Below are 25,005 nucleotides of genomic sequence, written 5' to 3'. Positions count from 1 at the left end.
GACTGGAAGTTGGCGGTTGCCTAGGGACCAGTAATATTACATCCAATATGTGCAAACAGAAGACAGTTCCAATCAGAGGAGTGTGGCGGGGGGGGGGGAGGGTACAATGGGCAAAAGAGCTAATTTCTTGTTGTGAAAATGAGTGAAGTTGATTGGGAGGAATAGTTTAGAGAGAAAAATGTGAACGAAAATTAGGAGTTCCTTAAGAAGAGTTTGTTAGATGGCCGAAAAGCCAGGATTCCACACTTAGGAAAGAGGACATCTTTGGCTATAATCCCTTCCAGGTTCAGTGGTGAAGTGAAGACAGCAATTAGAAATCAAAAAGCAATATATGTCAAATGGAATAAAGGAGAAATAGACAGAAATCAATATAAATTAAAAGTTAGGAAGTGATAAGGGATGCTAAAGACATCAAGGGGAAAATCCATGGTTGGCAGGGTTATGGACAATAAAAAGGATTTTTTAAAGTATATTAGGGGGCGGGGAAATCCTAGCATGGTATAGATCCATTACTAGATGGAGATACTAAAATCAATAATAATGATGCAGAAAAGACAGAAGTGTTCAGTAAATATTTCTGTTCTGTATTTGGAAAGAAGCAGGATGATGTACTCTTATCACATGAGGATGAAATACTTTCCAATCCATTAATAACCAAGGAGGATGTTAAACAACATCTACTAGGATAAACATTTTTCAAATCAGAGTGCCTAACTTGCACCCAAGAGTCTTAAAACAGTTGGTTGTTCTCTAGCTCACTGATATTAATTGTTTATAGATCTTGGAATACCAGGGAAATTCCAGAAGACTAGAAGAGGGCTAATGTTGTGTCAACATTCTAAAAGGACAAGTGGAATGACCAGGCCAGTTAGCCTGACATATTTCCCACGCAAAATAATGGAAAGCTGATATAAGATTCAATTAACGAAAAATTAAAGGATAGAAATATAATAAATCCAGTCAACATAGTTTTTATGGAAAATAGATCTTGTCAAAAAAACCTGATTTCATTCTCTGAAGAAATTACAAGTTTGGTTCAGTAAGGTAACTGCGCAGATATAATGGAAACTGCAGCCAGACAACTTCAAATTAGAAATAGGGCACGCATTTTTATTGGAACAAGCTAGCAAAGGAAATGATGGATTCCCCATCTCTAGATGTCTTCAGATCAAGCAGGGATGCCTTTCTGGAAAATATGTGCTAGCCAAATACAAGTTATGCTTTAGTCAAAGACAAATTATTGGGTCCAGTACAGGAGGAACTGTATGAGATTTAACAGTCTGTGATATACAGGTATTCAGACTAGATGATCCAGTGGTCTCTCTGGCCTTATACTTTATGAATCTACAAAAAAACAAAACAAAACAACCCACAATGCTCTCTGGCTGCAGCCAGGCCCAGGCCCTTCATTTTTAGAAGGAAGTGTTCCCTAGATTAATTTGAAGCCCCTTCAGTAAACCAAGTATCACCACCACTGGGCAAAGGGCCCTTCCTGATCTCACTGAAGACAGTGGGAAATTTGTTTAAGCAATTTGCTGGATCAGGGCCAGACTGCTCAGCACCTGCAGGATTGAATCCTCAATAAGATTCATTTTTAGATCTTGTGTTAGGAGCCTGTGTGTTAGCAGAAGGACAGAAGTTCTATCCCTGCTCACTTCTGTGGCTTTTGGGTGGCTAAGGTGCTAACTGAAGTCCTATCTGTCCACAGATCCGTTAAAATCTTACCAGTCTAGTCCAGTGCAATTTGGCTCACAGATTCCACTGTGGGCTAACACGCTCTTCCTACTGGCCTTCCATCTAAAGATGAACTTTAGGGCTGTGTGACAGTCTGTACCCTTACGTTCATCCTTTTTATAAGACTATGATGCATTTTTTTTGCAAAGTATGCCTTGCAAGGTATCATCTGAAAACTCATAATTTGCTGGTCATTATTGTTCTGGTAAAATATGTGTGGCAATATTGTATGTAAAGTTATAAGATTCTACTACAGAACTTTACTGAGACATGTTCCAAGTTTAGAAAAGCAGGCACAAACCAGTTCCTCAGAGACAAAAGGTAAACTGATGCCTCAACCAGGTGTCAACAAAATCAAAAGGACTATCACCTGATTAAGCGACCATTCTTTGGCAGGAAGAACATTCTTTGGCAATGGAACAGCTGGAAATTCCTGTACAAAAGGACTCTCCGTCTCCTGAACCTCAGCTGGAGATGATTTTCAAAGAAGAAAATAACTATAAAAAGAACAGGGGACACAATAATCTCTCCCTTCATCTCTACTCATGGCATCAATGACACTTGAAAGACAAAGGAAGCATCATTGGACTGGAGGTTGATCCTGGCTGAAAGATTCAGCCAGTAAGACTGCTAGAACATGTGCTGAGAGAGATTCTTTGCTTTGAATTCACTTTAGCTTGTAAAGTTAGCTATTAGTTGCGGTTTTTTATTTAATTGTAACCAAATACTGACTTTTACGCCTCATTACTTGTAATTACTTAAAATCTATCTTTCTGTAGTTAATAAACATGTTTTATTGTTTTACATAAGCCAGAGTGTGTTTGGACTGAAGTGTTTGGGGAACTCCATTTGTGGTAACAAAGTTTGTGAATATCATTTTCTATTAATGAAATGATGGACTTAATATGAGCTTTCATTGTCCAGGAGGGTACTGGGCAGTGCAAGACACATTTCTGGGGGAAAGTCTGGGGCTGGGAATTTGCTGGTGTCACTCTGCAGTGTAATTCAAGGGTGGCAGGCTGGCTGCCTGAAGCACTCTTGCAGTCTAGCTGGGGGTAATTTACATGCTGGGGGCTGTGTGGGAGTAGGCCAGGAATGGTTGCTCTCACAGTGAAGCAGAACAAAAGGCACCCCAGGTTGGAGAACAGTCCAGATTGTACTCTGGGTAAGGTCACAGGCTGCCATCCCCAGTGAGATTTGCTTAGGTCTTCCTCATCATATTTGCTCCCAACTGAATTTTTGTATCAACATTATATAACAGAGACATACATTTTTAAACCACCACCCTCCTTGCTCCAAACATATTCAAGCATGGCAAAACGCCTGTCTGAAACAACTTATAGGCAGGTGCAGTGTATAAAGAATTGGTTAGTGTCTTTTTAAATAGTTTATGAGCCTTCTAGTGGCCCTCACTATGTTTCAGAAGCTACACAAACCCTGCCAGAGAAGCAGTGTGTATACGTAGGTTGTCCTTGTATGGTATATATACTTAATAACCTGTTCATATAATATATGTTGTGTAAAGAGCAGAAGACACAACAGTGGGCACAAAAGACTAATCTTAAATGATCTGCCCATCCTTCCAAAAAAAACCCAAAACCTTCCTCCTTAATCAATGTGAATTAGTGAGAGGATATATTAAAAGTAATCTGCTTCTCAAAATCCTTTTGCTTTTTAAAGGGTAGAAGAGTGCTGAAATCAGTCAGCTGCTGATATGATAAAGGGCAGCAGTGGCATAAAGTTCTCCATATAGTAAGTTGCACAGTGATGTTGGCCTCTGACATCACATAAAGGACAAACACTTCTTCAAAACTTCTTTCTAACGTATGGAATTAGGGAAGGCATTTGTCTTATTTAGTAAAACTCTGACTTCAGTAGAGGCCAGTCAAGGGAAAGTCAGATATTGTATGATCTTTACTGACTGCTGGCAAAACGGCTCTGAGCTTCAATGGAAGATTGAAAGTAGACTGGCTCATACAGGGTCACAGGGCCGCCAGGAAAAATAAATGGACATCTCTGAGGTGGGTGTTAGACCAACTCATTGCTGGTGAGGAAGCATTACACATGAGTTTAAACAAGCCATTGGAGCCCTAACAGTGTTACAAACCAACGAAATTCCATCGGTAGGAAATGACTGGCAGCTCTTTAAGACCGCGTAAAGTACAGGATAAACACTGGTTTTAATTGCTTTGCCTGCCTAACTACAGATATCACTAGTCATTAGTGTCAGACTTTCTCACCCATTTTTGATGGGGGTGGGGGTCGGGAGGCAGATTAAATTGCACCATCCTTGGTTTCCACAGATTATCCACTTCAGACTCAAACTTTTGACTAGGATTCTATTCTCTAAGTAAAACGTGTAGAGCAAACTAGTCACATTCTTTACATGAGTGTTCAGTTTGAGGATACTTGATATAAAAAAAATTAATAGTTTTAAATAACTATGTGGTGAAGACCCTAAGGTCCCAGCCAACCCAACGTTATATCACCTCCGTGAGCTGAGCAGGCTGCAGAAGGTTGCAGACACCAGTGCTAGAGCAGTATCATATACTGTTAAAGGTCAAGATTAGAAGACAACTCCTACATACCAGAAAGTTTCAAAGCAACTTAAAAAGAGAACACTCCAACGATACTGCATCACAAGACATCTCACAGATAACAGAGGACTTCAAGAAACTCAGAAAGTGTGCTGTAGAATAATAATGACTAAGCAATGTTCTCTGTCCCACAAACAAAGGAAGACAGAAGCAGGAGGATGCCGAAGTGAACTGCTGGCTAGGTAAGTGGTGGAGGGCTTTGGTTTTATGGAATATTGGTCTATTCTCTATGGGGAAAGGGGGCTGAATAGTTTGGATGGTCTCCACCTCCACAGAAAGGGAACCAACCTCCTCAGGGGCAGCAGGCTAGCGTAGTCAGGAGGGGGGTAAAGTAATAACAAAAGGGGAGGGTAAAAAGAGGGAAGATAAGAGCACTCATTTAGCACAATATCAAGATGTTCATAACAAAATTAATCAAAGGACATGAAGAGAAGAAATTCTTTAATTGCCTACGCACCAGTGCTAGGAGCTGTGGGAACAAACAAGAGGAATTGTTATTGCTCATTTATTAGCGTAATTGGATCTAGTTGGTATTACTGAGACTTCGTGGGGTAATTTGTATGATCGGAATGTTAAAATCAATGGTTATAACCTATTTAGGAAGCATCAAGTGGGCAAAAGGGGGAGGGCACTCTATGTTAAAATAGTATTACCTATTTCTGAGTCACTGACAACTCAGAAAAAAATGACTTGAGTACTTATGGACCAATGTCCTAACAGATAAAGCATGTGACGCTGTATTAATTGGTGTCTCCTACAGACCATCAAATCACGCTAAGAACAGGATGACTGGCTCCTTAAGTACCTATTTATGACGGAAAAAAAAGCTGTGTGATCATGGGGACTTCAGTTTGAGTGACATATGCTGGAGGTCTCATGGTGCCAGAATGAAAACATCCTTGGAATTTTCAAAATATTATAGATGACAGTTTGCTAACTCAAAAAGTGTTGCATCCAACATGTGGGAAATCTACATTAGACCTCACTCTGACGGATAAGGAGGAAATTAACTACAAATTAATGGTATCTTGGGTATAAGCAATAATGACTTAATCATATTTATAAAATGCAAACAGAATAAAGCCTAAACACATAATATATACATTTGGAGATTTAAAAGGGCCAATTTCACAAAGCTGAAAACAATTACAAGCCAAATCAGCTGGGAGGAAGCGTTTAATTAGAAAAAGGTGAATGATAATTGGGAATTGTTTAAGAACACTTTACTTGATACCCAAAAAGCCACAACTGATTAAGGAGGCCGTGCCCATTAAAAATTAACCTGGTTTAGAGGGGAAGTGAAGCCAGCTCAAATATTAAAAAATAACATATAAAAATGAAATAAAGGGAAAGTTGATAGTAAGGAATATAAACCAGAAGCTAGGAATTGTAGAAATTTGATAAGGGAAGCAAAGAAATACAAGGAGAAATCTTATAGCCAGTAGAGTTAAGCACAATAAGGAGTTATTTAAGTATACTGGGAACAAAAAGAATCCTACTAATGGTATTGGTCCATTACTAGATGGAAATGATAGAATTATCAATAATAATGCAGAAAAGGTGGAAGTGTTCAATCAGTATTTCTGTTCTGTATTTGGGGGAAAAACAGATAATGTAATCATATCATATGATGATAATGAAATACTTTCCACTCTCACAGTAACTAACGATATTGTTAAAACAGCGGCTGCTAAAGTTAGACATTTATTAATGAGCAGGTCCAGATAACTTGCACCTGAAAGTTTTAAAAGAGCTGGTTGAGGAGCTTGCTGGACCATTAATGTTGATTTTCAGTAACTCCTGGGACACTGGGGTTTGATATCAGTCCCAGAAAAGATAATGAAGTGGCTGATCCAGGACTCAATTAATAAAGAATTAAAGGAGGGTAATAGAATTAATGCCAATCAACATGGTTTTATGGAAAATGAATCCTGTCAAACTAAAACATCCTTGGAGCCTATCTTTTTTTGATGAGATTACAAATTAACAAAGGAAATAGTATTGATATACTATTAGACTTAGAACATTTGACTTGGTAACACACATTTGATTTAAAAATAGAATGGTATAAAATTAACATGGCATATATTAAATGGATTAAAAACGGGCTAACTGATAGGTCTCAAAAGGTAATTGTAAATGGGGAATCATCACGCAGTGGGTGTGCATTCATGGGGTCCCACATGGATCAGTACTTGGACCTACACTATTTAACATTTTTATCAATGACCTGGAAAAAAACAAATTCATCATGAATAAATGATGTAGAGAGTTTGTGGACAACACAAAAATGGGGGAATGGTAAATAATAAAGAGGACAGGTCACAAACAGGGGAATCTCGATTCAGAGTAGAGAGGTTATTTTACCTCTGTATTTGGCACTGGTGTGACCGCTGTTGGAACACTGTGTCCAGTCTGATGTCCACAGTTCAAGAAAGATGTTGATAAACTGGAGAGAGTTCAGTGAAAAGCCATGAGAATCATTAAAGAATTAGAAAAACGTGTTATATTGAGAGACTCAAGGACCCCAAATTATTTAGCTTAACAAAGAGAAGGGCAAGGGGTGACTTGATCACCGTTTATGAGTACCTACATGAGGAACAAATATTTCATTATGGGCTCTTCACTCTAGCAGAGAAAGGTATAAAACAATCCAATAGCTGGAAGTTGAAGCTAGACAATTCTGACTGGAAATAAGGTGTACATTTTTGAACAGTGAAGGTCGTTAAACGTTGAAACACTGTACCAAGGGTCATGGTGGATTCTCCGTCACTGACAAATTTTAAATCAAGATTGGATGTTTTTCTAAAATATTTGTTCGAGAAATTATTAAATTCTATGACCTTTGTTATACAGGAGGTCAAACCAGAGGATCACAATGATCCCTTCTGGGCTTGGACTGTTTGGGCTTGTTTACCTGAACAATTAGTTCATGGCAAACTAGGGTGTGAATCTACCCTGCCTGCGTTAGCCTGCCGTGGACTAACTGTCCATGTGGACCCTGCTGATGTGCATTAACAGTTTGTTAATGTGCTTTGATCTAGTCCTCTTTGAAACAGGACTAGATCAAAGTTCATTAACAAACTGCTAATGTTACTCCTGAGGGAATTCTGTGCCAAAAAATTAAAAATTCTGCACATAATATTTTAAAATTCTGTAAATTTAATTTGTCTAAATAACACTATATAATCATACCAGTTTCAATTATTTTGGAAATTTATTTCAAAATACCTGTCAGCAAGTATATGTCTGTAACAATACAAAAACACACACATTTTCCCCCTGGAGTAGAGAGTTAAAGAAACCCCTATTACAACCCATTTCCTGTTTCTCTGCCCTCTCATCCCGACAGCCCACCCGGGGAGGCCAGACACTCACTCTTCCTCCTCCATTGAGCCCCGCTATAGGGCCCTCCCCGGCCCAGACACTCACATCCCCTAGCCCACAGCTGCATGCTCCCCCTGGCCCAGACAGGTTGCTGAATCTGCATTTTTTGCCAAAAAGGTATCAGTCAAAAAATGTCATTGAGATCTAGTTATGAACAAATTAAATCCCACTTAACCCCTATTTTGAGGACTTAAATGGTACATAGACCCTTGTGTGGGTCTTCTACCCAAAGATGAATTTCATACATTGTACACAACAGTATACCCACCCTGCAAAACGATGGGTATACTCTGATGAGTGCCTGAAGACAATGGCTCAGCCAGGGTGCACATACACACTTGAATCTGCTGGCTATCCTGCAGCCATTCATACTTTGGCTGTATCAATGCATTGCAGTTTAATTTCCCTGTCTAGCATAAATTCTCAGTGGTACTTTTCTTGTCTTGATTTTCAAAACATTTTATCCTTTTCGCTTGGATAAAAATATTTTGTCTGAAAACAAAACAATGGATTATTCCACAGGAATTACAAGAAAGTCACACTATGCCTACAACCAAGATGGGACATTAAATTCAAGCCCGATTTTCAATTTCATCAGTTTCTTCTCAAATTACCTTTCGGACTGAGATTCTTTTTGGCTCAGAATTGTTTTGTAAGGTTTGAAGAAAATCTATTTCGCTATTTCTGAGCTATTGAAGCATGAAAGATAGTGTTTCAAAAACCATTTAAAAACAGTCAGATAAGGAGGGTGGTGTTAAGAGGCACGGAGATAAAACTGAAATTATTTGGATTTAGAAAACCAGGTAGCATAGTTTTATGCAGATCCAATCGTTTTCATAGAAATGGCCCTTTATACAAAGCATGCTTATGGACTCACATATTATCATCAACAACAATCCAAACAGGAAAACATAAGAGACATAAAATATTAACTCTGAAACCTGTCATAAAATATTAAAAACCTTTAGACTAAATATTCTTACAAAACAAATGTTCTCCCCTCTGAATCAATATTCATCATACATGAACTTGAGCAATGAAGCCACAAGCAGGATTCTGTATTTTCTCAAAAGTCTCAGGAGAACTTTTTACTTTATAAATAGCCTACTCCAGGAGTTCAGACATCAAGGACATGCATCTGCTTCTCTACTGATGGCATTGATTTTTTCTTCCAGTTACACATAATGCAATTCCTAGCTACCGGTAAGGCAGCTCCGTTACATATGCTCTGGATCAGCAGAAGAAGAAACTAATGTTTACAATTCCCTTTGAAGCATAGCAATGGGAACATTGTGGCTCAGCACTGTCCCTGGATCTACAGTGGATGGAACAACCATGGCAGCTGTACATAGGTTCTGGACTATTTTCTGATCCATAGAGCCAGCTATCAGTGTTATGAGAGACCTGGATTTGACATAACCTGCAGCCATCTTATTCACTTAGAACTGGAAGTGAGGATGCCACAGAGTCAGAAAATCTGGCCTTGGCTTAGGCAGACAGAACAAAAACAGTTGCACAAAGCTGTACTATTACTAACAGGATAGATACAGTGAAAGGACAGATTCATGGGGAGGAGGTGGAAAACTGACCTTGGACTGGGTGCCTATGTCTATAAAAAAATTTTTGTTGAAGTTGCTTTGCTGATGAGTAGAATAATACATTTTTATTTGCTGATACTAGGGTGACTGTTAGCCTATTGGGGCCATTATGATAGTTGTGTGCCCAGTTTGGAGAAAATCTACACAGAGTTTAGTTAGACAGTGTACTTTGCAGAAGTTTAGATTTTTTACAAGCAAGGAGACTGGCATCAAACTCCCAAGCAGCTAGGAGAAAGGCTGGCCACTGGAATCTTGCTTCTGTCACTCAACACCACCTCAGACTTTGGGTAACTATATGTGCTCCTCGAGTATTGCTAGTTTTGGTATGTGATTTGTACTCAATAAAAACAAGGATTTTTGAGTGGAAGCTCTCTGGTGTGTACCAATCATTTATCAGACGGAGGTGCTGCATCCCCCACTAATTTCTTTCCTGACACTGCCTGGAAAACAGATTAATTACCATAGCTTTGGGTTCAGATAACTCCAGGTAACACTGGAACTGAAAAAATCCTGAATATCATTTCATGTAGCACCATTCATATTAAAGATATAGAACACTGGGACTGTATGACATTGTGTTCTACTGGACTGGCTCAGACCTGCTCTATTTTCAATATTTCATGTGTGCAGTTCAGCTAACAAGTGTGATATCTGTACTCAGGTTTGACCATATACTTATTACACTATAAATTCCCAAGGTGCTTTACAAAGCAATAACATATTGGCAGTGTTGAGACTGCAGACCAAAGGTCGTAGAGATATCATGCAACCAACAATAGCTCACACAGTAGGGTTACCAGCGGTCTGTTTTTTTACCTGAATTCCTGGTCGAAAAGGGACCCTGGCAGCTCCGGCTGGCACCGCTGACTGGGCTGTTAAAAGTCCGGTCAGTGGCACAGTGGGGGCCCAGGGCTAATTTTAATAAAAGGAAGCTGTGTCCACTGCATTTTAAAATGTCCTTTACTCTCCTCAAACTTTAACCTTGACAGTCATTTTGCTTTTTGCTTTAAATTGTACCTTGGTCAGTCTGCAATGGAATTGCTCCTGTAACATAAAAGTAGCTTCTATTAAACGTATATCCAAAAGGGAATAGACATATAATAAAAGTCTTTGTTAGCCTTTTAAGTAATGGACCAAACTTACACGTGGCTCCATTACCTCTCTAGAATTATACCAGGCATTAGTTTAGCCCATGGCTTCAAATGAGAAAACGGGCTCAGGAAAAAGAATGACATTTCAAAACAAATGGAGGTTACAGAATTCTATGAGTCCATTCCAAATCATTCAGGTAGAGAACATATTGGACACTTTAGCTTCTATTAAAAAAGAAACAACTTTTAATGAGAGCAGTTTTTATTCAAGGAAATGATAGTGCATTTAACAGACAATGCAAGTGAGAAGAAGAAGACATACAATGCTAATTGACTGCAGTGATTTGCAATGACTGGATAATAAGAGAAAACATTAATGCACTATTTTCTTTCATATTGGTATTATTTCAAGTTAGTGTGGTCCCAGTATTCCTAATTTGCCATTACATGGGTTGATAGATGTAAATACAAACACAAGATGTAAATATAAACATCAGGATATCATATTAAAAACCAGGTCTGTCCCAGTAAAACCGAATATATGGTCACCTTAAATACGGAGTCCTTCCCATCTTGGGGTCTTATTCCATCCCAGGCCAGTATTAAGTTGTTATTAACTGATTATCATTCAATTGCCTTCACAAAATGAGTTGGTGGTTTCAGACCAATACTTATTAGTGGACAAATCACAATAACCATCACCATGGTTGGTGCTTAGCACTAACAGGGAGCCTGTAGCAATATGGAGTTCAAAGGCTGAAGGGGCTATAGAGACTGAACAGAGAGGAAGCAGTTGAGGTGCTAGCTGGGAACCTGGGAGACCTGGACTCAATTCCCTGCTCTGCCACAGACTTTCCTGTGTGACCTCAGGCAAGACATTTAGAGCCAGATTTTCAAAGGTATTTAGGTGCCTAAAGATGCAGATAGGCATCTAGTGGGATTTTCAAAAATATCTAAGCAAGTGAGGTGCCTAAGCCCCATTGACTTCAATTGGAGTCTCTCTGGGCCAGATTTGTAAAAGTTTTTAGGTGCTTAAAGATGCTGATTGGTACCTGGTGGGATTTTCAAATGAGCCTAGGTGCCTAACTCCCATTGGTTTCAAATCAATGGGAGTTAGGTGCCTAAACAACCATTTGAAAACCTGACTAGTCCCTTAACTGCATCCTAAGGTGCCTAAATACCTTTCAAAGTCTGTCCCTCTGTGCCTCAGTTCCCCACCGGTGAAACGGGAACATCAATACTTCCCTACCTCACAGGGGCATAGTGAGGATACATATATTAAAAAGATTGTTAGAAGTTCCAGTACTACGGTAATAGGATCCACCTAAGTACCTTAGCTAGCTAGAACTGTTATCTCATCCCTACAGATAATGCCTCTATAGCAGGGCTGGGACACATTAACAGATAGTGAGGGGAAGCTTGTGCTGCTAATACTCAGGCTGTACCTCTTCTGTGATTGAGGACTTCACACCCCACGCCCTCTCTCAGCTAAATTTAGACATATTTAATAAAACATCATAATAAGAGATTAAAAACGAAAGTTCAGACCTTATCACGGTTAGGTATTCTGTACATTTTTAAAAGCCTACAAAACAAATATCAAAGAAGCAGTTTAATTTCAAAGGAATTCTATGTCCATGACTTGAGATTTGATTATGCTTGGAAATTTTTGGGTTGGTAAAAACAAATCTGATTAGAATCTTTTTAATGTGACAATGAAAAACACTTCCCCAAATGAGTAAACCAAGGTATAGCTTGCTTTGCTCCCCAGAAGCAGCAGCTGGTTTAGCAATGAATAATAACTGTGCAACTTAATGTGGGTGCATGTTAAATATTTAAGTGTTCCCTGCAAGGGAAGTAATGCCATGTTGCCTCCAAGATCTTTAGAATAGCTCTTCTTGGCATTATGCAATGCACTGCTGTCAGGGTTCCTTCCCAACTCTGAACTCTGGGGTACAGATGTGGGAACCCGCATGAAAGACCCCCTACGCTTATTTCTACCAGTTTAGGTTAAAAACTGCCCCAAAGCACAAATTCTTCCTTGTCCTTGGACAGTATCGCTGCCACCACCAAGTGAGTTAAACAAAGATTCAGGAAAATGACCACTTGGAGTTCCTGTTTTCCCAAAATATCCCCCCAATTCCATTCACCCCCTTTCCTGGGGAGGCTTGAGAATAATATATCAACCAAATAGGTAAACAAGGTGAGCACAGACCAGACCCTTGGGTTTTTAGGAAATTAAAAACCAATCCGGTACTTAAAAGCAGAACTTTATTATAAAGAAAAAAAAGTCAAAGAAGCACCTCTGTAAAATCAGGATGGAAGGTAATTTTACAGGGTAATAAGATTTAAAACACAGAGGATTCCCCTCTAGGCAAAACTTCAAAGTTACAAAAAACAGGAATAAACCTTCCTCTTAGCATAGGGAAAATTCACAAGCTAAAACAAAATATAAGCTAACACATTTCCTTGCTATTATTTACAATATTTGTATTCTTGGACGCTTATTTCAGGTAGGGTTTTAGGAGATGTTTTTTCCTGCCCTGGTCCCTCTCTGTCCCAGAGAGAACAACAAAGAGAGCACAAACAAAACCTCCCCCCACAGATTTGAAAGTATTTTCTACCCTTATTGGTCCTTTAATCAGGTACCAACCAGGTTATCTGAGCTTCTTAACTCCTTACAGGTAAAGGAGGGATTTTATGCTACCCTTAGCTGTATGTTTATGACAACTGCTATGCTATCTGATTGACCTGTCTGCAAACATTTTTTAAGGAGAGTGAGGAGATAATGACTAATACTCAAAAGAAGAAAGAATTGCAGTGAATGGAGGATGAAGGAAGAAACTATTATTTTATCTGGTGAGTATCAATGTGTGAAGATGACTTCCACTACATTTTTTGAATTGTTGCCTTTCCATTCTTAGGGACCAGATTCTGATAGCCTTGCTCATGTTGAGTAGTTTCTGATTTCACAAGTAGACCCAATGGTCCAGACAATAACCCCCTTGCTTACATCTCTCACAAAACTAAGTGATTGGGCAACAAAATGGCAAATGAAATTTAATGTGGATAAATGTAAAGTAATGCACATTGGAAAAAATAACCCCAACTATACATACAACATGATGGGGGCTAATTTAGCTACAACGAGTCAGGAAAAAGATCTTGGAGTTATCGTGGATAGTTCTCTGAAGATGTCCACGCAGTGTGCAGAGGCGGTCAAAAAAGCAAACAGGATGTTAGGAATCATTAAAAAGGGGATAGAGAATAAGACTGAGAATATATTATTGCCCTTGTATAAATCCATGGTACGCCCACATCTCGAATACTGTGTACAGATGTGGTCTCCTCACCTCAAAAAAGATATTCTAGCACTAGAAAAGGTTCAGAAAAGAGCAACTAAAATGATTAGGGGTTTAGAGAGGGTCCCATATGAGGAAAGATTAAAGAGGCTAGGACTCTTCAGTTTGGAAAAGAGAAGACTAAGGGGGGACATGATAGAGGTATATAAAATCATGAGTGATGTTGAGAAAGTGGATAAGGAAAAGTTATTTACTTATTCCCATAATACAAGAACTAGGGGTCACCAAATGAAATTAACAGGCAGCAGGTTTAAAACAAATAAAAGGAAGTTCTTCTTCACGCAGTGCACAGTCAACTTGTGGAACTCCTTACCTGAGGAGGTTGTGAAGGCTAGGACTATAACAATGTTTAAAAGGGGACTGGATAAATTCATGGTGGCTAAGTCCATAAATGGCTATTAGCCAGGATGGGAAAGAATGGTGTCCCTAGCCTCTGTTCGTCAGAGGATGGAGATGGATGGCAGGAGAGAGATCACTTGATCATTGCCTGTTAGGTTCACTCCCTCAGGGGCACCTGGCATTGGCCACTGTCGGTAGACAGATACTGGGCTAGATGGACCTCTGGTCTGACCCGGTACGGCCTTTCTTATGTTCTTATGAATAATTGAGCATCAGTGTGGGTAAGGGCCTCGCAATTAGACTCATTAGCTTCAATGGGGCTATTCACCGAACAATTCAACATGAGAAAAGATTATCAGAATCTGATCACCATTTATTATATAATAATATAAATTCCATCCATCAAAAAATTAGATTAATCTCCCCATTTAATTTCTAATAATGTCCAAGATCAAATACTGCACCTTCTCATTGATAAACATATAATTTCACGTTTGACCTCCAAGAGGACACTAGTCTCATTTCATCATATTGGACGTAAACATTAATTTTATACTTTCCAGTGTTAGGAAAATACTGAAATATATAACATTCCTCAGTCATAAGTTCAACAGAAGTCTCACATCTGACATTTTTTACTTCTTTTCAAAGAGATGCTGAATTGATGGCACTGGAGACCGGAGACCTGTATTTATCCACAGAACAAGTTCTGCACATGCAGCAGTGATGAAAGCTTGCCCACACTGCCCTGCCACTGTGCTTCCACTCTGTCCTAGCTGGAGCACTTCTGAAGGTTTGAGCACGGTTCAGCTTCCAAAAGGCTCCAATAAAATGTCAAGAGTTTTGTGATGTAGAACCTGCTGGCTGGACTGAGACCTTGAAACTTACTTTACACAGTTCTGGGGTGGGCAAGCAGAGCAGTCACTCTGGGCGCTATCTTTCAGGGGGCGCTGTAGGTATGTGCACATGTGTTTTCTCCTCTGCAGCTCTGGGGTAGGGGCAGGAGTGCCAAAAACGTTTTCTCTGTTGGCCACCAAAGAGTCACTGTTGCACATATGCCAAAGATGGACTATCAGAAAGTACCAATCAGAGGTACAGCTATAAGCTAGAATGGCATTCAGTTAGATATACCTATAAACTAGAGTAGTAACTAAAGGTTAAACGCTCCATATTCCAGTACCAATCCCTACAGACATCCAGTTTCCCCATGTCACACTTTAAAAATCCCAATAAAACAGTTTTATCTTTATCTGAATGAGATTTTTTGATTAACAATAAAAAGGAGCAGCCAAAAAACAAAATCAAACAAAACAGAGTGCCAGATACTCAGCTACTATTAATAGCTGCAGCTCTATTGATTTCAATGAGCTACACCCATTTACAACAGCTGAATATCTGGCCTAGAAACTCAAGCGTCCAATAATATTTTTGGATAAACTGAAGACTCTTACACATTTACATCCTTAAAGAGCAACACTGGCCTGAATATCTTGCAATAATGGGGTAATCTGTAGGAGACCAGCTATTTCTAATTAAACACATAGATTATGTATATTATTCCAAAGGATGTTGGAGATGCTAAATTTGTACAATAGAGTATTTGAACTGCCACAAAAAAGACGACAATAAAAACCACCAGAAGGTATATTTTTTCTAGAGGGTAGGACAGATGATACTTGTTTAAACTTTTACATTGAAAATAAAATACAATCTCTTCCTAAAGGTTTGGGGCCAGATTCTGATCTCATTTGCAAGAGTGCAGATTGGGAGTAAATCCATTAACTGAATCTATGGAGTTACAAGTGAGATCAAAATCAGTTCCTTTATTTTTAGGAGACTAAAGTTTCTTATTGATCAGCCTATGAAGGGTATACACTTACTTCTGGGTAGGAGAGATTCACACTAGTATGTTTAAATTTACCTTACTTCACCTCCAATTCTTCTACAAACACTCAAGATCCTTACATTTTATTCTCGCTGATATTTGCACTTACCTGATGAAGTTATAAGCCATATTTTGTAATTGCAGAACCACTGATCGTACCACAGACCCAATATCAAAAGTTTGTGTAAAAATCTTTTTTTAAAAAGTCACTCGGAATCCCTTCCTCCCCAGGATCTTGAATAAAAGTTGCGGCTAACAATCCAGACTTCAAAAGAAATTGTGAGAACTGAGGCATAGTCTTTTAAGCGCAGTAGAATCTACAAGCTAATACTGCTTGATAGAAGTTCTGAAATAGCCAAAGCTATTTTTACATAGATATTAACAGTGCTTCTGGCACTTCATTCACTGACTAATCCATCCTGGATTTCCTTAATGCTGTGCCTCTTCAAAGCAACCTGCCATCAACACACGGAAAGGCAGCTGCATGAGTGGAGCAGAATTAGATGGAGAGAAGTTGCAAGGGAAAACAAAACAAAACAAAAATCAAGGGGAAAAAAACCTCTCTAGTTTCACTTTAGTTTCTGAGAAAATAATCTGACAAAATATGCAATGCAATTATACATTCTAGTTTTTTATATACTTTTTACCATGTGGGTTTTAAAGTCATAATATTAAAAAGATGTATAAAGTTACCATGGTGGCAACTGTTTAGAAACATACAACACTAAAAAGATGTTTATAATTTACTAAATTAGAAACTGGAGAACAACATGTGAAAGCCATAGGTGTGGGTGTAGCTGAGGTCACAGATGAGTAGAATAGCTGTTTAAAATGTATTCACACAAAGTTACATGCCCACAGCAACATAAAAGATGAGTGGAAATTCTGTTTCTTTAAATATTAAAGTAAAGAACTAAACCACTTATTGCGGTGGGTTTAAAAGCAATGCTCATTTCAGTACTACCAGCAATGGCTGCATATATCTAAACATATAAAAGCATTTTCAATCTGACTGGGATTTTAGGTTGAATCTGTGAACAGGTGAAAATTTGGAAAATAGGGGTGGATAACCCCATCACATTCAGGGGCGGCTCTACAAATTTGGCCGCCCCAAGCAGTCATGCCCGGGAGGCGCCCCCGAGCCGCGGGAGCAGCGGACCTCCCGCGGGCATGACTGCGGGACCTCCCGCAGCTGCGGGCGGTTCGCTGGTCCGGCGGCTCCGGTTGAGCTGCCGCAGGCATGCCTGCGCGAGGTCCACCGGAGCCCCGGGAGCAGCGGACCTGCCAACGTCATGCCGGCGGGAGGTCCAGCCGAGCCGCGGGACCAGCGAACCGTCCGCAGTCATGCCTGCGGGAGGTCCACTGGAGCCGCCGGCCAAGCGTCCCCTCCGCAGTCATGCCTGCGGCAGGTCCGCTACTCCCGGGGCTCCGGTGGACCTCCCGCAGGCATGACTGCAGCAGGTCCGCCGACCCAGCCTGCCGCCCCCCCGGGAAAGGGCCGCCCCAGGCGGGTGCTTGCCCCGCTGGGCTCTGGAGCCGGCCCTGATCACATTTCACAGCTACGTAGGGTCACACAAGGCCAATGAGATCAAATGAGATGAGGGACTTCTAAGCATAATCTGGGAGCTGCAAGTAGTGGTGCTTGTAATTCAGTAGGTGGTGTTCTTCCTTCTGAGGCTTGGTCTACACTACAGAGTTAGTTGTCTTACATGGACCTAATTATGTCAGTGTCTACACTACAGTCTTGCTCCTGCCCATGCTGTGACGGAACCTCCCATAAGGCTTTATGGAAATATGCTTAGAATGTGTTTTATGCTACATATGCCGTGTAACATATCTCAAAGGTTATGATCTACTGAATGTATTAATCCTACTTGTATGCATGCATCATTATTCGAAGTTATGAATGTTGGCTGTGTACTGGCTTGATTTCTAAATAACCTTAGTAGAACATTTGGTCAGTTCCTGGAGAAAGGAATGTTGAAATTAAGTACCTAATCAAGAAACACTTAAAGGACAATGGATCTTGGAATGCTCCAATCCACATAAGAAGTGTGTTGAGAACGTTCAAGGTAAACAATGGATGCTACCTGTAAAAACTGTGAGTCATGCATGGACTTGCCCAGGTGACTCCTAAATTCCATCTTGGGGCTGGACTTTGCATAGGAAGGAGGAGGGGGTCTCCACCCACAAGAGAAAGTCTATTTAAACCCCTGGGAGACCCCTCCATTTTGTCTTCATCTGGCTAAAGAGAGAACATCTCCACCCCCCAGGATACTTGGAAGAATCTGAAACAAAGGGCAGTAACTTGCAAGGGGTGTGAGTGATTGCTGGACACAGGCTAAAAGGAGATTAGTCTGTAAAAGGGAGCATTCTGGAACTGGTGAGGATCTTATCTGTATTCAGTTTGATTACACACAGATTTGCGCATTTTATTTTATTTTGCTTGGTGATGTACTTTGTTCTTTCTGTTACTACTTGGAACCACTTAAATCCTACTTTCTGTATTTAATACAACCACTTTTTACTTATTAGTTAACTCAGAGTATGTATTAATACTTGGGGGAGCAAAGAACTGTGCATCTCTCTCTATCAGTGTTATAGAGGGCGAACAATTTATGAGTTTACCCTATATAAGCTTTATACAGTGTAAAACGGATTTATTTGGGTTTAGACCCCATTGGGAGTTGGGCATCTGAGTGTTAGAGACAAGCACACTTATGTGAGCTGCTTTCAGGTAAACCTGCAGCTTTGGGGCAAGTAATTCAGACCCTGGGTCTGTGTTGGAGCAGATGGGAATGTCTGGCTCAGCAAGACCGGGTGCTGGGGTCCTGAGCTGGCAGGGAAAGCAGGAGCAGAGGTAGTCTGGGCACATCGGCTGGCAGCTCCCAAGAGGGTTTCTGTGATCCAACCTGTCACACATGTAAGTGCCCTACTACAGCAACATAATAACTCCACCTCCACAAGAAGTATAGGGCTTATGTTGGTGTAGTTAGGGAAAAGCAGTGTCCTTGTAGACGCTGCATTACTTATATCAGCTGTTGGCTGTCATTCTTGTCAATTTCATAGCTCAGCTCTGCCACCTGGCTCACAGCTGGAGCCCTGAAATTGACAAGAAAGGCTGATCGCCTCCCTCCTATGAAATTGAGCCTGGCATGTGCCTCACAGCTTCCACTCCTCCCCCCTCCAGCTGTCAAGTGGGCACCAGGCTCACAGCTGGAGTCACTGCTCCCTGCCACTGGGTAACAGCCCCAGCTGTGAGCCTGGTGCCCGGCTCAGTTTCACAGCATGGTTCCTAGCCAGCCTTTCTTGTCCGTGTCACAGCTGTGCGCTAGACTGCTGCTCTGAGCTTGAGGCAGCTGTGACATTGACAAGAAAGGCTGGTAGGCTCCACGCTGTGAAGCCTGCGCCAGGCTCACAGCTTGGGCTGTCACCCTGAAGTGGGTGGAGGGCTCCAGCTGGGAGCCCAGCTGCCGCCCAAATGGGGAAAGGAAGGGGCAGGCTGTACCTGCATCCCAGCAGGTTTCTCACAGGCATCCACTGTGCTGCACAGAGCAGTGACCCAGAGCATCCACCCTCAGCTGGCGTGAGAAGCAGTTCGGACCTGCACCTTCCATGTGCTGCCAGGGCCCAGCTGCCAAGGACAGGAGCCAAACATGCCTGGTGTTGGGGAGTAGGAGCAGCAGGAGAAGGACAGAGCCCCTCTCCCTGCCCCTAGAAGGCCAAGCAGAAATCTAGGGGGCATTTGACCCCACATACCCCCTCCTCACATGTTGCCTATGGAGGGCAGTGTGGACGTGTGGTGGCTGTAAATTCACCTAACATGGATCAACTTAATTGTGTAGTGTAGACAGGCCCTGGGCCAGATTAAACCGATATCCCAGTTACGTGCTAGAAAGCACTGTGGGCTGACCCCAAAGCCCACTGAAGTCAATGAGAGTCTAGGGGAACGTCTACACTACCCGCCAGATTGGTGGATAGTGATCGATCTATCGGGGATTGATTTATTGCATCGAGTTTAGATGTGATAAAATCGATCCCCGATTGCTCGGTCATTGACTCCAGAACTCCACCATGATGAGAGGTGGAAGCGGAGTCTACGGGGGAGCAGCAGCAGTTGACTCGCTGCCGTCCTCATGGCCAGGTAAATCGACCTAAGATACTCTGACTTCAGCTACGCTATTTGCGTAGCTGAAGCTGCGTATCCTAGGTCGACCCCACCCCCCAGTGTACACCTAGCCTAAATTAAGCTAAACTAAGCTAAGCTGACTGGTCTGTAATTCCCTGGGTTGTCCTTATTTCGCTTTTTATAGATTGGCACTATATTTGCCCTTTTCCAGTCTTCTGGAATCTCTCCAGTCTTCCATGACTTCTCAAAGATAATCGCTAATGGCTCAGCTATCTCCTCAGTCAGCTCCTTGCGTATTCTAGGATGCATTTCATCAGGCGCTGGTGACTTGAAGACATCTAATTTGTCCAAGTAATTTTTAACTTGTTCTTTCCCTATTTTAGCCTCTTCTGATCCTACCTCATTTTCACTGGCATTCACTATGTTAGATGTCCAGTCACCACCAAATTTCTTGGTGAAAACTGAAACAAAGAAGTCATTCAGCACCTCTGCCATTTCCACATTTTCTGTTATTATTCCCCCCTTCATTGAGTAATGGGCTTACCCTGACCTTGGTCTTCCTCTTGCTTCTAATGTATTTGTAGAATGTTTTCTTGTTACCCTTTATGTCTCTAGCTAGTTTGATCTTGTTTTGTGCCTTGGCGTTTCTAATTTTGTCCCTACATTCTTGTGTTATTTCTTTATATTCATCCTTTCTCATGCCCCAACTGGAGTTGCGCCATCAGCGAATGGCATCGCTGCAATCCCGAGTGTGCAGAAGATGTCACTTTGCTCCTCACAGAGTGACCTTGCACTTATGGTGTGTCATGAACATACAGCTAAGGGTAGCATAAAATCCTTCCTTTACTTTAAAGGGTTAAGAAGCTCAAATAACCTGGTTGGCATCTTACCAAAAGGACCAATAAGGGGAGAAGATACTTTCAAATCTGTGGGGGAAGGTTTTTGCTTTGTGCTCTGTGTTGTTGTTCTCTCTGAGACAAAAAGAGAGACCAAACAAGTAATCCAGCTCCTACTGAAATGATATATCTAATATTACAGAAATAGTAAGTAATAGCAAGGAAATGTGTTAGATTATCTTTTGTATTAGCTTGTGAATTTTCTCTAGGTTAAGAGGGAGGTTTATTTCCTGGGTTGTTTTTTTGGGGGTAACTTTAAAGTTTTGCCTAGAGGGGAATCCTCTGTGATTTGAATCTTTTTCTTACCCTGTAAAGTTATCTTCCATAGTGATTTTCAAGAGGTGATTCTTTTATCTTTTTTTAAATAAACTTATTTTGAGAACCTGATTATTTTTCAGTGTCCTAAAGACCCAGGGGGTTTGATCTGTGCTCACTTTGTAACCAATTGGTTAGGATATTATTCTCAAGCCTCCCCAGGAAAGGGGGTGTAGAGGCTTGGGGGGATATTTTGGGGGAGGTAGAGCTCCAAGTGGCCCTCCCTGAATGTTTGTTTAAATCACTTGGTGGTGGCAGCGATACCAAGGACAAGGAAGGAATTTGTGCTTGGCGAAGTTTTTAACCTAAGCTGGTAGAAAAAATCTTAGGGGGTCTTTCATGTGGGTCCCCATATCTGTACCCTAGAGTTCAGAGTGGGGAGGAAACCCTGACATGGTGTGTGTAGGTCACGATGCATGGAGGACGCCAGCTAGCTCTACACAATAGCAACTCCCACACAGCACGACCTCGCATGCACCATACGTACAAGATCACGCTTTGTGGAGGATACTATTTTGTAGTGAAAAATGGCTTCCTCCACACAATGTGACCTCACAGATACAGTGAGTGAGATCACGCTGTGCAGAGATTGCCATTTTGCTCTTCAAAATGGCATCCTCCATGCTGTCTGGGGTCCCAAGAGGAAATAATTAATGAAAATGGGGTGATGCCGGCAAAAGGTTTGGAAACCCCTGGTCTACGGGAAGCCAGTGTAGGGAGTGGAGGAGAGGTTTGACGAGTTTGCACAATCCAACGCTAATGAGAAGACATGCTGCAGCATTCTGTACTAGGTGGAGCTTCCTAGGGGCTGAAGGCTGCATGCCGAGGTATGTCACATTGCTGTAGTCCAGACAAGAGATGATGAAGGCATGAATAAATGAGGCCAGGACATCATCTACCAGGATGGGATGGAGTCTCCTAGCCACCTAGGGATGGCAGAAAGTATTATGTGTGGGTGCTTCTATGTGAGAGCTTGGGTCAGTGAGGAATCAAAGAGCACTTCCACAATAGGTCTGTTCAGTCTGTTGTTTAGATGTGCACCTTCAGCCAAAGGAAATTGTTCTGTGTATGTGGACTATTCAAAATGCTGTCCTCTGCTCACCATCATCACCTCTATCTTGCTCAAGTTCAGCTTGTGCCAGCTGTTCTTCATCCATGCGCTGATCTTGTCCAAGCCCTGGGCCATCATGGTGATGGTGGTATGGACATGTGGTGAATGATAAATAGAGCGGTGCTCATCTGCATATGATTGGCACTTGAGTCCATGTCATCTGATCAGTTCACCTAATGGCTATGGGATACATTTTTGGTTCAATGCTGTTTAATATTTTTATCAACAATCTAAATGATTATATAAAATCTTTGCTGGTAAAGTTTGAAGATGACACAAAGATTGGTGGGGTTGACAAGGTGCTGTTACAGACTCATCTGAACCACCTGGTTAAATGTTCACAATCCAACAAAATGCAATTTAATACAGCCAAATGCAAGGGAATACATCTGGGAACAAAGAATGAAGGCTATTCTTACAGGATGGGAGACTCTCTTGGAAAGCAGTGACTCAAAGGAGGACTTGGGGGTAATCATAGATAATTGCCTCAATAGGAGCTCAGTACACTGCTGTGGCAAAAAGGGCTAATGGGATGCTTGGATGCAGAAAAATGGGAATAGCGAGCAGAGATAGGGCAGTGCTCTTGCCTCTATACACAGCATTGGTAAGACCTCTACTAGAATACTGTGTCCAGGTCTGGTGTCCGCACCTCACAAAGGATGTGGAAATACTGGAGAGAGTTCAAAAAAGAGCCACGAAAATGATCCAGGAGCTTAAAAACAAGCCTTGTAATGTGAGGTTTATGGAGCTCAACCTATTCAGCTTATTCAGAAGAGAAGGTTAGGAGGAGCTTTGATCACTGTGTATAGGGGCTTACACACAGAAGAGATATCTGATAGTGGGGGCCCTTCCAATCTTGCAGACAAAACCATAACAAGATCCAGTGGCTGGAAGTTGAAGTCAGCTAAATTCAACGTTGAAATAGCAGCAAGAGTAATTAACACTGGAACAGCTTGCCAGGGGACATGGTGGCGGACTCACTATTGCTTGGAGTTTAAAAACCAAGAGTAGATATCTTTCTAAAAGATATGCTTTAATCCAGCTTCTTGGAGAAATTCTATGACTTGCTGGGGGTGGGGTGTGTCTGCTGGATGGTTGTGGTGTGCTCTTTTGGCCTTGGAATCTGTGAATTCCTTGGTTCATCCCCTCTTTTCACAGGCCGTGGGAGGAACAGAAAGCTCTGCACTGCCCCTAACAAGCTCATAATACTTGCAGCTCTTCAATAATACAATGACTATAATTAAATTTAATGCTTCAGGGCATCAGCCAGGCATGTGCGGGTCAGGAAGGACTTTTTCCCCGCCTCATGCACAATTGGCCGGATGTACTTTGTTTGCTAGTTTTTTTCCTTCCTCTAACACATTAGGGATCGGCCAGAGCTGGAGACAGGACACCCGATGGGGTGGACCAGTGCTCTGAGTTGGCACAGAGAATCCTTTTTCTTAGGACTTGTCTACACTTAAAATGCTGCAAAGGCACAGCAGCAGCTATTCAGTAAAGACTCTACCTATGCCAACAGCAGGGTTTTCCCATTGGTGTAGGTAATCCACCTCCTTGAGAGATGGTAGCTAGGTTGACAGGAGAATTCTCCTGTTGACCCAGCACTGGTCTACACTGGGGGTTAGGTTGGTATAGCTGTCTTTCTCAGGGGTGTGGATTTTTCACACCCCTAAGAGACGTAGCTATTCCAAAGTAAATTACTAGTTTTGACCAGGCTTTAGATACTTGGCTGGTGGATCTTGTTCACATGCTCAGGATCAAATTGATCACCAGATTTGTGGGAAGGAATTTTTACCCAGGTCAGTTTGGCAGGGAACTTGGGGGGAGGGTTTCATCTTCCTCTGCAGCAGGGAGCATGGATCACCTGCTAGAATCATCTAGGATTACCTCACCTGCAGGGCCTTGGGCACTGGTGGCACCTTTGTCTCTCCTGAATCTGTCAGTTTAGTCTCCTGAGCACTGAAATGCTTTATAACCTAACACAAGTGATTGGGCTCAATACCGGGGTAACTGGGTTAAATTAATGGTCTGTGACATACAGGAGGTCAGACTAGATGATTTAATAGGTCGCTTTCTGGCCCTAAAACTCAGTGAAACAGATTGCAACTGTCATGTTCTCAAGATTATGACCTGTATCGATCCACCTTTTCCATTTCTTTGGAGCTTTGGGTTATGAAGGCCTGAATTAATGGAAGGAACTGGAGGGCAGTTAGGATAACTCCCTATTCCTCCTTTTTATATGCTTGGAAACCTACACAAGGACGAAGGGGCACTGCTTTTTAAATGATTCGGAGTTTTCACGCCTAGCTGCACCTGTCCCAAGAGTGTAGATCCATACAAACGATACAATCAAAGAACAACAGTTACTCTGGCAACTGTGTTTTAATCTGTAATCAAAAGTTAAGAAACTTTTTTGTTGTGCTGTCTTTTGCAGAATCCTATTGTTTTCCATGCAATAGGATTAAAGGAAAGAAAGTCAGGTTTAGCATAAGTTTAAATTTCTGGTAACTATTTAGGCAAGCTTTTGATGTTAATAGCACAGAACATGAGAATTCTGTTTC

The 25,005-nt window shown here is 41.4% G+C and overlaps 1 protein-coding gene across 1 annotated transcript in view; it reads right to left on the bottom strand.

Moving 5' to 3' along the window:
* NIM1K (NIM1 serine/threonine protein kinase) overlaps window positions 1-25,005 on the bottom strand; it is a 75,015-nt gene that overhangs the window by 31,968 nt on the left and 18,042 nt on the right. The gene's annotated exons all lie outside the window — the stretch shown is intronic.

Source organism: Mauremys mutica, chromosome 6 (genome assembly GCF_020497125.1).
Source record: "Mauremys mutica isolate MM-2020 ecotype Southern chromosome 6, ASM2049712v1, whole genome shotgun sequence".
NCBI classification, from domain to species: domain Eukaryota; kingdom Metazoa; phylum Chordata; order Testudines; family Geoemydidae; genus Mauremys; species Mauremys mutica.
This window is presented reverse-complemented; position numbering and strand designations above follow the sequence as displayed.